Source organism: Nelumbo lutea, chromosome 7 (genome assembly GCF_056320005.1).
Source record: "Nelumbo lutea isolate HS-2025 chromosome 7, American lotus-T2T, whole genome shotgun sequence".
In the NCBI taxonomy this organism is placed as follows: Eukaryota; Viridiplantae; Streptophyta; class Magnoliopsida; order Proteales; family Nelumbonaceae; genus Nelumbo; species Nelumbo lutea.
Window position 1 is genome coordinate 19,062,849 of NC_142690.1, and position 13,123 is coordinate 19,075,971.

A 13,123-nucleotide genomic window follows, 5' to 3' on the forward strand; every position below is an offset into this window, starting at 1 on the left:
TTATAAATAAATATGAAACATATAATATAAATATTATAAATATATTATAATATAATATATTTGGTTTTTTGGTTTTTTGATCCAACAACACCATTATCAAGAAAAATAAATAAATAAAGGCAAATGCTAGTATGTGAAAAATTTATGATGAGAATGAATTGTGATTAGGGGTGAGCAAATGGATAGGTTCTACTAGGAACCGAATGAAATTGACCTCGAATCAGCCTTGAATCGGCCCTATTCAATCTATTACAGGGTAGGGTTTGATTCCAAATTCTTGGAACCGATCCCCATCTAGGCTGGTTCTAGGGTCTAGAGGTTTATCTTACTCAAACCAACTTGATGAATAGACGTTGGAACTGAACTTACCTTAAAATAAATCCTATAATATTTTTGGGAATGTGAAGATTTGAACCAAAGTACTCATGGTTACAAAGGCCATGGTCTCACTCAACCATTGAATTACTTAAATTATTCGATCATTTGTTTTCATTTTAATATTTGAATGTGTACAATAAGTAGTGTAAAATGCAATATTTACAAAATTTAAATTTAGTTTATAAGTTTTGAACCATATAGTGATAATCTACATATTAAGTTACTCAATTTAATTGATAAAGATAATATAGATTTTAAACTATACATTATATTTATTGAAAATCAAGTGTTTAAAGAACATACTTTTTTTTAAAGTATATTCCAAAAACTTGAAACTGACCCCTACAAGGTAGGTTCCAGATTCTACCATGGAACCAAACCAAATCGACCCATGCTCACCCCTAACTGCGATCACACAACCCCTGTATTGGTATGTATTCCTCTTTATGACATTGGATCCACTAGGTCCAATTAAGTTTGTGTCTGGGGTTTTCACTTATCCAATGAAAGACACCGATTTTCAGTGTTTTCAAAACTGGATCAGAACTGGCAGTCGGACCAGAAAAACTGGGAACCAATCACTTGATTGGTTCTGTTTCATCCCAAAACCGTTTTTTTTGCTAAAAAATCGTTGATTTGGTTAGTGAATCACTGACTCGGGTAGTTGAACCGTCGAACCAGAAAATGGTTTTTGGCCTTTTTTATTTTTATTTATTTTTTGTCTGAATGAATCATCCATCAAAACTAGATGATCGGACCGTTCGACACAAGAACCGGTCTTAAAATGATTCCCTATACAATCCGGTTTTAAAAACCTTGCTAATTTTCACATTATATACCATGACCATAAAATAAAATAAAAATGAACAACACAATCAACATTTAAACTGCCAAACCTGGTCACATCCAACAATAACGATCATCCAATATGGTTAAAATTGACGGCAATAACAAAGTGACAATCTCCCAACCAAGTCCTCTTTCCTCGTTCAATTAATCATGATTGGCATCCATCTGGAGAATCATTCATTCCTGGCAATTGTTTTGATTCTCCATTTCTCCAGATGAAAATCATGTTTGGTTCAGTTGACCCTAAGAACCAATTCAATTTGGATCAAATCCCTTGCCATTGGGATTGATCTTGTTAAATGACTTTTTTCTTTGTTTTTTCACGTTTTAGGATGATCTCCTTTCAATTCTCACTACGAGCTTCATTAAAATAACGAACACGAGTGCCATGTTCCACGTGCGAACATGGTCCTTCTTGCCATTTTGTGATTTAAACAACACTAGGTCAAGAAAGAAACCCTAATCGATCATTTTTGGGCCCTACTTCTCCAATGGCTCTGTTCTTCCTCCAACAACACACCACTGACTATGGATATCAGATAATGTTATTATTTCCTTTTTTTACACATTTTCCTTCTTTCATTTTTATTATTTTCTTTAAGGATTAACGGCTCTGACAACCTTTGTATTATTTGGAAAAGACAATTTTGCTCTTAAACTAAAAAGAAGGCCAATTTAAAGACTAGACTTCAAAAACCATTCACAATTCATTAAATAATAAATAAAATAATAGAAAATTCTAATGTGATACTATTAAATTCAAGAAACTAAAAATTTACAAGTGAATCCTACTGAATAAAATAAAAATATTTAATATATAATTAATAAATATTAAAAATAAATATAAATGAGTCCCACTTGAAATTATAGACAAGTTCCATTTGAACTTCCTATTTTTAGAGAAAAATAATATATGTGCTCCTCCTCCCTCTCTCTCTCTCTCCCTCTCTGTCTCGAATCTCCCTCCCCTATCTTGTCCCTCATCCCACACGACCTTGCCGTTGTAGAGAGTTGTAGTGGCAGTTAACACTCCCTTCCCTGGCCAGTTCGGCCACTAGCAACACATCGAGGAGGTTGGGTTGAGGGACGTTATTCAAATGATTCTTTTGGTGTTGGTTGTGGCCGTTCTGTACTGGCGTTGCATTAATTGGATGAAACACCAGGCGACACATGTAGAATTTGTCAGAGTTAAAGAAAATAAGAACTGAAGAGTAAGTTCAAGATGAATGGGTGGCTATGGCAAGCCGACCCCTTATGTATTTATAGAATACAGTTGAACTCTTTGAAAGTTCTAAATAGATTAAAGATAATGAGATAAAGAGATTAGGATAAGAAGAGAGATACGAATTAGATTCAAATTCATAGGAGAGAAGTTCAAACTCTCTAATAGTCAGTAATGTCAAGGCCAAGGTGAAACTCAACATGGGTGCTATTTGGTTCCACGCAAAGGAGCTTTGATGTGCCACATATGGGTTTGCGTAGAGGAATTTCATAAGCCAAGGTGGGTACATGATTGTAAACAAAACGCTTGCTTATGGGACTTCCATAGCCGTGAAGAAACTGCTTGATTTGGACTCTAGAGAAGATGGAGTTCCTGAATGAGGTTGTGATCATAAGAAAAATAAGACATAACAATCTCCTCCCTCTCTAAGGCTGCTATGCAACAATCAATGTGTTGGTACCGTGGTAAGGCTATGGAGGTTGGTCAAGTCTCCGTAGATCCGGAGAAGACAAAGACCAAGAGAGAGGTCATTGAGAAGAGAAAAGAAGAGAGGGGAGAAGGGAGAATTCCCCTTTTGAGAAACCCTAGGTCCAAGTTATATTGTCCCCATGGGGAAGAGTTATTCCTCTTTATATAACAAAAACCCTAAGGTTACAAGGAGAAAGATTTAAGAGAAGACATTTTCTATTAGGAAATGGGATCTTTACTTTTATATTGACTATTAAGGGAGCATCATTAGGGTTTTGCCACGTATCTGGTGAGATCCTTCAAATACAGGATTTCCTTTATCTTAAGGATTCTCATAATCCACTTATGCTTCTTCCTTTTGTTCCCCTTTTAAAATCAACGTGGCGTGGGTGACATCATTATTTACATTGCTTGTCTTTACTAAGCCTACGGGGCATCCCGTTTACACACATAATTTAAAGATGCACGTGTTTCTAATATTTATTCCCAATCAGTATTAATTCTACACTTGTTCGAAGTTCATCACAAACATGCACGTGTCTAAAGCTCATCACAAGTTCACTTGCATCCAAGATTCATCGCAGATCTGCATGGACCAAAGCTCATCGCAACCTGTTTCGGGTATGAGTTCATCATAGATGTGCGATGAATTATGAACTCATCGCAAATGTGCGATGGGTTATGGGTCCATCGCAGGCATCTGTGTAGTGTTGGTTTGACACCCTTTGTACTCTGATGGTTTTGGGGACCACTATGTACCTACACAATGATCTAGAGGGTAAGCAGAGATATCTTGTTTGTGACTACATGCTCAATGGCAGCCTTGCTGATCACCTCTTCTCTGCGACTAAATCTTATAACGGTAGCAAGAAACATTTGAACTGGCCTTAGCGCAAGAACATAATCTTAGGTGTGGCTAGGGGGCTAGCTTACTTGCATTCTGGAATCAAGCCTGCAATCTACCAACCTCAAATGTTTGCTTGGAGTCCTATACTCTTTTTAGGTCCTGTTTTTTTTTTTTTTTTTTTTTTTGGTAAGTTACTTATTCGAGTAAATGCACTTACTTGGATAAGTATTTCCTGGGAAAGATTTACTCGCGTAAGTGCATTTACTCATGTTCTTTTATTTTCAAAGTAAACAAGCCAATGACCATTTTAGCCATAAAAATCCATTATCAAAAGGGGCATTTTTGTCCGATTCAAGTGTTGGCATCTTTCCCCCTAGGTGGACAAGTTATTTATTATCCACCTAAGAGATGGGGTAAGTGATACACAAGAAAATAAACTTTCCCTAATCCCCACATAAATATGAAAAAAAGAACATGAGTTTTGTTGGTCAACTTCCCCTCCCTCCCTCCAAATCCAAAAAAAGACCGCTCCCTTACTATCTAACCATTGTTCGTTAAATTTCTAGATTCAATTCCATGCCTCCCTCGTTGTGCGATGGACTCAGATGAGGAGGATCAAGGGGGGTGGGGGGGAGTGTTAGCCATTGCTGCTGAGAGTTGCAGTGGTAGTGGCAGGGGAGAGAGATTCAATAGAGAGAGAGAGAGAGAGAGAGAGAGAGAGAGAGAAAGAGAGAGTTTGGGCCCACTTTTAATTTTAAGTGGGGCCTACCTATTATTTTTTTCGAAAAGAGAAAATTTCAAGTGGGACCCACTTATATATTATTTTTAACATTTATTAATTATATATTAAATATTTTTATTTTATTCAATGGGACCCAGTTGCAAATTTTTCAATTTTTTGTGTTTCACAATGCTACATCAGCTTTTACTATTATTTTGTTCATTATTTGACGAATTGTGAGCGTAGTTACTAACATTGGGCGTTATCTACTTACGATTGGCCTTTTCTTTTGAAGTCTAGGGTTTGGCCTTTTTCTTTTTTTTTTTAATTTGAGGGCAAAATTGCTTTTTCAAATAATACAAGGGTTGTCAGAGGCAGCTTATCCTTTTCTGTAATTTTCTTCTTTTCCTCTCTTTCTTTTTCTTCTACTCAAATCTCTTTCATTTAACTCCATTACTTAGTAGTTCAAAACGATATATTGGTTTATGTATGAAATTCAATTTCTAGTACATTAGGTTACAACTTCACAATTTTATTTTTCCTTTTTATCATCCAGAATTTGGTGGAAGAAAATCATGGGAATTTGAATCCATCATCGGCATCACTTTTCAAATCAAGGTCTTGGTATTTTAATGACTTTCCTGAACATAGTGAGTGATCTAGGTATTTTTGTGTGTTCCTCATTTAACTGAGTTTGAGAAAAACATAGGAATGAAGAAGAAGTTAGAAAATAAATTCTGAGAATTTTCTATAATTGATGTCAAACAAGGCCTTAGTTTCCAAAATTTCATTGAATGTATTGTTTTAGGAAAATGAACTCAGCTAGGGAATAGATAAGGGTGATGTTTGGGATATCGATGCTTTTTATTTCCAAGCAGGTTTTTCAAATAAGTGCTTATTAAATAAGTAGGCTCTATGCTTTAAGTGTTTGGTGTGACATTTTAGGCAAGCGTTTTCTTTATAAAACCATTTCTCTAAAACATAATGAACAATGAGCCCTTTTTTCTTTGGGTGGATAAGTGTCTTTTTTTGGCCTTTTTTACCGGATGTCCATTTAGACTTTTTTAAGTGCTTTTGAAATCTAATAAGATATGAAAGTCAACTATTTTGTTATATAATGGAAATAGTTATCTAAATCAATGAGATAATATTGCATCTATACAACTCAATTGAATAAATAATTACGAGCCCAGATTTTCTATAAACTTTTCCTACCCACTCTTTATCCGTCGTGAATTGGAGCCACACATCTCTTAATTCATAATAGAGATGTGTGGCTCCAATACAAAGCGGGTAGAGAGTGAGTAGGAAAAGTGAGTTGGAAATCCCGAGTGAACTACAACATATGTATGCATGTATGTATTTAAATTGAATTGTAGGATGGGATAGTAGTGCATCTATGTCCAATCAGATCACTCTTACCATGCATGCACATGGTGCCTCTTCGCTCCGCTGGCTACCAATATAAAATGGACATTTCACTTCAATGATAAAAGATTTAATGGCACAAGGGAAAGCTATATAAACTGAATGAAAGTTACCAATAAAACCAATGTTTTCAAAAATGACCTGAAATTGATTGGAACTGTTCTGGTTACTGGTTTTTGGATTGATGGTTCGCATTGTCTGTTTTAAATGGATGGCCTGTTTTAATAAAAAATAACAATGGTCAAAAATCATTGAACAGTTCAGTGGTTCAACCACCTGAATCAATAGATGTTAATCAATTAAATAATTTTTGACCAAAAACCAGATTTGGGATGAAACAAAACTGATAGCCTGAACATTTTTTGGGCCAAAGGGTCCGACCATTCGGGCCAACCGCGGTTCAAAAAACATTTACCAAAACACAAAACACAACATATCATATCTCTTGCTGCTCTTGTCAATCCTTTTTTTTTTTTTTTCTTTTTCTTTTTCTTTTTATTACTTGTGCCCATGTGAAAGTTATGCCGGTCTTTGCAAATAAATAATAAATAAACACACATGAATAAGATACGTACGTTTATAAAAAAATAATAATAACGATAATTCCGTGTTCTGTCTGCCGCGTGGCTATATATAATTGGCTAGGGTGACCCAATAAAAGTGGTACAATAAGTGCCAGAAATTGCAGACAATTATTACCCGTTGTTGATTGCATCTCTGCTTCTCATCGCTACCTTGTTTTTGTTTCCATGGCTTCCTCCGATATGACCAAGCAAATTTCTGCAGGTCCTGGAGGAATTTCTTTGTTGTTACTTCTTGGTGGAATTTCATTGTTTTTGTTGTCAGTTTTATCTCTTCGCGCTAAAAGGAAAAAGTTCAACGAAACCCCATCAACTTCTTCCTTCTTCCACTGGTCCATCATCCTCCTCTTCCACCCCTCGATGGAACTACGACGTCTTGTTGAGTTCCAGAGGCGAAACCCGTAAAAGTTTCACCGATCACCTCTATAGGGCTTTGGTTCAAGGAGGTTTTAGCACTTTTAGAGACGACGATGGACTGAAGAGAGGTGAAGAAATTACAACAGAGCTGCTGAAAACAATAGAAGAATCCAGGATTGCGATCATCGTTCTCTCGCCGAACTGCGCATCTTCAGGATGGTGCCTAGATGAACTTGTGAAAATCCTGGAATGCAAAGAACTTCTTGGAATGATTGTCCCGCCCATCTTCTATGGTGTCGATCCCTCGGATGTTCGAAACCAGACTGGTAGTTATGCCGAAGCACTTGCCGAACTTGAAAATAATAAATTCAAGGTGTTAAAGGAGGAGAAGATGGAGAAGATGCACAAGTGGAAGACAGCTCTCACAAAAGTTGCTAATTTGTGCGGGTGGAATTTGCAAGATTATGCCAATGGGTAATTCTCGATTTTAGGATCCTAGGCAACAGATTCTCTTTGCAAGCTTACCACAAATTATCATAAGTTTTCATCTGATTTCTAATGGTTATTAAACGGTAAACTCTGCGGTTAGGATTAGGTTTAGGTATATTCAGCTTCAGCTTTAGGGTTGGGTTAAGGTTTTGATTGTTTTAGGTTTAAATCATGTTTGAATTTTGGCTGACCCATATAGAACTTACAAAGTAAATCCGACTTAAATTAATGGGTTTAGGTGGAGTGGATTAGCTGAAGACAAAATCATGCACATGCACACTAGGCTGAGCTACCTATTATGGCCAGACATGCAGTACAGATGGGGTTCACACTGAACAGTGGCATGTTCACTAGTGATAGGTAATTCAGCCGGGTGTGTATGATTTTGTCTTCAGCTCATTTAGATTGTTTCAAAACATGTTAAAAAATATAATTGAAATGATCGGATCGGATTCAGGTTTAGATTGGGACATTGGAGGATCGGGTTATTCATGATTGAGGCAAACCAGTGCCAAACTTGAACCGTTGACATCCCTACTCATAATATTTAAGTAACAAAAACAAACTTTGGATTTATAAACACAACCTTCCACAATTTTTTATAAATAATCTATTTTAGTGATGCCCATTAAACAGTTTTCAGTGTTGAGTTTAATTAATAAGGAGATAACGAGTAATGTTGGATATGATAAGGACCATGGTGGGACATATGAAAAGGAATTCCTAGTTGATGAAGATGTTAAAGTAGTATATATATGGATAGCAAGTACAAGATTATATGTCTTTTTGTATATAGATTTAAAAGTTTTTTTTTGTATATAGATTTTAAAAAGTTTGATCTGTTTTTTTTTTTCTTTTTTGTTGAAGAGGAAAAAAATGAGGTAGAGAGAATTGTTCTTGCCTTCTTGGTGTAAGTGTGTTATTTTAGGAAAATTCTCGATTAGTACCACTTTGGTCCCCAAACTTTAAAATGTGTCAATCTAGTCCTTGCCATTAAGTAATCCGTTAACCAGTTGTTAAGTGGCATTTGAAAAGACACAAATGTCCTTTGAGTGTCATCTAATTCTCTTTCAACCATGTAAATATTGACAAAAAATGAATAGTCCCAAATCCTTACATTTTCTATTCGAGAAAGTAACTACTGTTCATTTTTTGTCAATGTTTGGATGGTTGATAAAGAGAATTAGATGACACTCAAAGGGCATTTGTGTCTTTTCAAATGTCACTTAATGGCTGATTAGCAGATTGATAACAACAAGTAATGGATTGACACGTTTTGAAAGTTCGGGTATTGAATTGTCGTGTTTTAAAGTTTGGGGACCAAAATAGCACTAGACCCAGAGTACAAGGTACTAATTGGGAATTTCCCCCTTTTTTCTCTTGTTTTGTTCCTCGTATTAAGAGAGGAAATGAAAAATGGATGTATAAGGATTATGGATTAATTTGGCTTGCAAACTACAAGATCCATGTATTGTTTTTCATTTTCTTTTATAATGAAGAGTGTTTTATAATAAGATTGTAGTTATATAAGTCCTTTGTATTCTTGGTAGTGCTTGTCCTATTTTGTATAAGTCCTTTTACAACCACAAGACAGCCCTCCACACCCCAAGCCAAATGACCACCCAACAACAAAGTCCAATCCATAAATTAAACACAACACTTTAATTGATTTTCTTCTTCCCCCGTAGTGATCTACTACCAAAAGAATGCTCACTACTACACTGTCCCAACATACCACTGCAACTGCACATCGGGAACATCTCCCAATAATTATCTGCTACCCTCCACACCCCAAGCCAAAGGACCATCCAACAACAAAGCCCAATCCTAAAACACAACACTATAATTGATTTTCCTTCTCCCCTAATAGCATCTGCTACCAACAAAATGCTAAGAACACTGTCCCAATGTACCATTGCAGCTGCACATTAGGAATATCTCCTTTTGTCATTCATGGGGAGATGTTCCTGAGGTACAGCTGCAATGGCTAGTTGGAACACTGGTGCCCACCCTGACTCGGGCAGGTAAATTGCCATCTCTAGATTCTAAGACATATTTGCCTTCCAAACGAAGAGTAAAGTTTACATCCAAAACTAGTCAATTTTAAAAAGATGTATTCCAATCCCAAGATCCGCACATTTATACTACCATAACTAAAAAGCATCATTTCCAACCTAAACCAATTTTAGATTTTCATGAGGAGGACATATTTGCACTTGCACTCAACAATTTTTGTATTTATAATTTTGTAATCTTCCCAAACTGAGCCTAAAGGAAGTTAATTTTAAAACACATGTCTCACATCTGTCTTACACTTGTTTGCTTGCCAAGCCCCCCCTCCCTTGACACCCAGCCCAATCTCGTGAACTCTGTTTCATTATCGAGTTTCCTCACATTTACCACATGTACCATTGCCGGTTTTTTTGTTTGAACCTGCTGAAGGGAGGTTAGGATCCATTACATAGATTTCTGAACCACGCTAGATGACAATGCAAATTTTCAAAAATTTTCTTAATTTTTTGGGAATTAAATTCTTTGATTTTTAAAAAATTGCATTTTTCTATGATCGATCTTACACTAAAATTGGATCAGATTTGAAACCAAAACAAAATGGAGATATATATTTGATACGGATTCCACAAATGTAGCTTCTAAGGTGGAAGTTCACGCCCAAATCAGTCCCTAAAATCAACTTCCATTAAAAATGGCGCAGGTTGATGTTGAAGCTGGTTCAACAACGTAGTTTTCATCAAAATTGCAATCCAATAGCTTGGATCGAATTGGGGAAGTGAGAACAAATTTTCTCTGAATTTTTCTTACAAAAATAAGGGAAAGAGCTGATCCATATCAATCCCAAAAGCTGAAGTCGAATTAGGGTTTCTTGGGTGACATTAGAAAGAGAGAGAGAGAGAGAGAGAGAGAGAGAGAGAGAGAGAGAGAGAGAGAGAGAGAGAGAGAGAGAGCATAACTTGCAATGTTCTACAACAGTTCATCTTCTTCATCTTTTGTCCTTTTATAGAGCACTTCACCTAATCAAAATATGAGATTATCCAAATCTTTAATTGGATCTGGACTCTATCAAGAGATAGGTTTTATCCTCTTAATAGAATGGGTGCTCCATACCCATTTTAAAACCCAGATTCACCCATATGATAGATTAATTAATCATATTAATTATGGGCTTTAGGCCTATTAGCTATATGACTCACGACCCATGAGTGTTTCTTGGCCAATTTAGGTTTGATTTGTATGGCATGGGACCCCACAATGACTTCACATAAGCCCATATGGGTTTGGCCTAGCCTATGTGAAAAGGCCTGGCCGAGTTCACTGCCAAATGCAATGAACCCCTAAGCTTATCACTATGGGTTCAAATTGGGCCCAACATTTACAGTTAAATGATCCATGAATCCAACTATCTTATGAAGACCCAAGGATAATGGACTTAAGTAATATATAGCCCATCAAATAATCATCCCTTAATAGTCTCTTACACTTAACAACCCATAATGATTAGACACTACCCGACAAGGAAAGATCTCTCCCCTGATTGCAAGGTGCAGTGTCACATTTTCTGCTCGGATGGATCATAGGAATTAAAACCTTTTGTAAACACTTTTCACTGACGTTTTCACTCTTGATAGGTAATTCAGCCGGGTGTGTATAATTTTGTCTTCAGTTCATCTGGACTGTTTCAAAACATGTTAAAAAAGTATAATTGAAATGCTACGACAATATATCAAGTCGAATCGGATTCAGGTTTAGATTGGGACATTGGAGGATCAGGTTATTCATGGTTGAGGCAAACCAGTGCCAAACTCGAACCGTTGACATCCCTACTCATTATATTTAAGTAACAAGTACAAACTTTGGATTTATAAACACAATCTTCCACAATTATATTATAATAGAAATCACAAGGTAAGTAATTTTTTTTTAAATAATCAATTTTAGTGATGCCCATTAATCGATGATTACAAATAATGGGAAGAAATTGTGTCATCTCCACGCATTAAACAGTTTTCAGTGTGAGTTTAATTAATAGGGAGATAACGAGTAATGTTGGATATGATAAGGACCATGGTGGGGCATATGAAAAGGAATTGCTAGTTGATGAAGATGTTAAAGTAGTATATATATGGATAGCAAGTACAGGATTATATGATAATTACTATTGAGATTGTGTGGTCTTTTTGTATATAGATTTAAAAGTTTTTTTTTTTTTGTATATTGATTTTAAAAAGTTTGATCTGTTTTTTTTTTTTCGTCCTTTTTGTTAAAGAGGAAAAAAAGAGGTAAGAGAGAATTGTTCTTGCCTTTTTTTTCGTCCTTTTTGTTAAAGAGGAAAAAAAGAGGTAAGAGAGAATTGTTCTTGCCTTCTTGGTGTAAGTGTGTTTCTTTAAGAAAATTCTTGAATAGTACCCAGTACCTTGGGTCTAGTGCCATTTTGGTCCCCAAACTTTAAAATGTGTCAATTTAGTCCTTGTAATTAATTAATCCGTTAAGTGGCATTTGAAAAGACACAAATACCCTTTGAGTGTCATCTAATTCTCTTTCAACCATCTAAACGTTGACAAAAAATGAATAGTTTCAAATCCTTACCTTTTCTATTCGAGAAAGTAACTACGGTTCATTTTTTATCAATGTTTGGATGGTTGATAAAGAGAATTAGATGACACTCGAAAGGCATTTGTGTCTTTTCAAATGCCACTTAATGGCTGGTTAGCGGATTGATTAACAACAAATACTGAATTGACACGTTTTGAACGTTCAGATATTAAATTGTCACATTTTAAAGTTTGGGGACCAAAGTAGCACTAGACCCAGAGTATAGGGTACTAATTGGGAATTCCCCCCTTGATTAGTCTAAATTCTTCCTGTATTATTCAAAATTCACGGGAGCTTTTGATTAGTCTAAGTTCTTCATGTATTATTCAAAATTCACGGGACCTTTTGACATTGATGGGGTCGCACTTTTGAGACATCAATTATGTTTTGGATATGCAGCTTTAGATCATGTTGGAAGTCATGTACGTAGTGTTTTGTTGATAGAAAATCTGAATTCAATTGTGAGAACATTGCACTCAGAAGTGCATCTTTAATGGCTTGTTCTCTCAAAAAGTGAAAATCTATTTAACCCCAAAGCAAAACAAGGCCTGTATATAAAATTTACAGTCAGCCCAACTGTGTTTGGTCAAAGGAAAAAGTAGGGAAAGAAAGGGAAAGATAGGAAACCTTTTCCTTCAAACCAAACATAGCCTCAGCAAGAAACTGCATAGCAATGCCGCATCACATGACAGCCCCTCCGCCCCAAGCCAAAAACCACCCAACAAGGTCCAATCCAAGAATACAACACTTTAAATCAGCGTTTTAAAAAACAATCCAAAATAGAATCGTTCTGACTATTGATTTTTGGGTTGACGGTCTGATCGTCCGGTTCAAATGAACGGTCTGTTCGGACGACAAAATTAAAAAATAAAAAACAGTCAAAAACCATTGAACATATCAATGATTCAACCGCCCGAATCAACAGTTTGACTTTTCCAACGGTTTTTTATCAGATTCCAGGAATGAGGTAAAATGGAACCGATTGCCTAAACGGTCCCCAGGCCAAACGGTCCAACCATTCAGGTAAACAGCGATTCAAAAACGTTGCTTTAGATTGCTTTTTCTCTCTGCCCTAAGCCAACACAACCCAAGTTGCGTTCCTATTTTCCTGTTATGCATACATTGTCTCCATGTTGTGTGCTTTGCAAATACCATATAACCATAACACAATATGG

The 13,123-nt window shown here is 36.0% G+C and overlaps 1 pseudogene; it reads left to right on the plus strand.

Moving 5' to 3' along the window:
* Window positions 1-2,921: 2,921 nt before the first annotated feature.
* On the plus strand, window positions 2,922-7,329 carry LOC148845473 (toll/interleukin-1 receptor-like protein pseudogene; annotated as a pseudogene).
* Window positions 7,330-13,123: the final 5,794 nt, after the last annotated feature.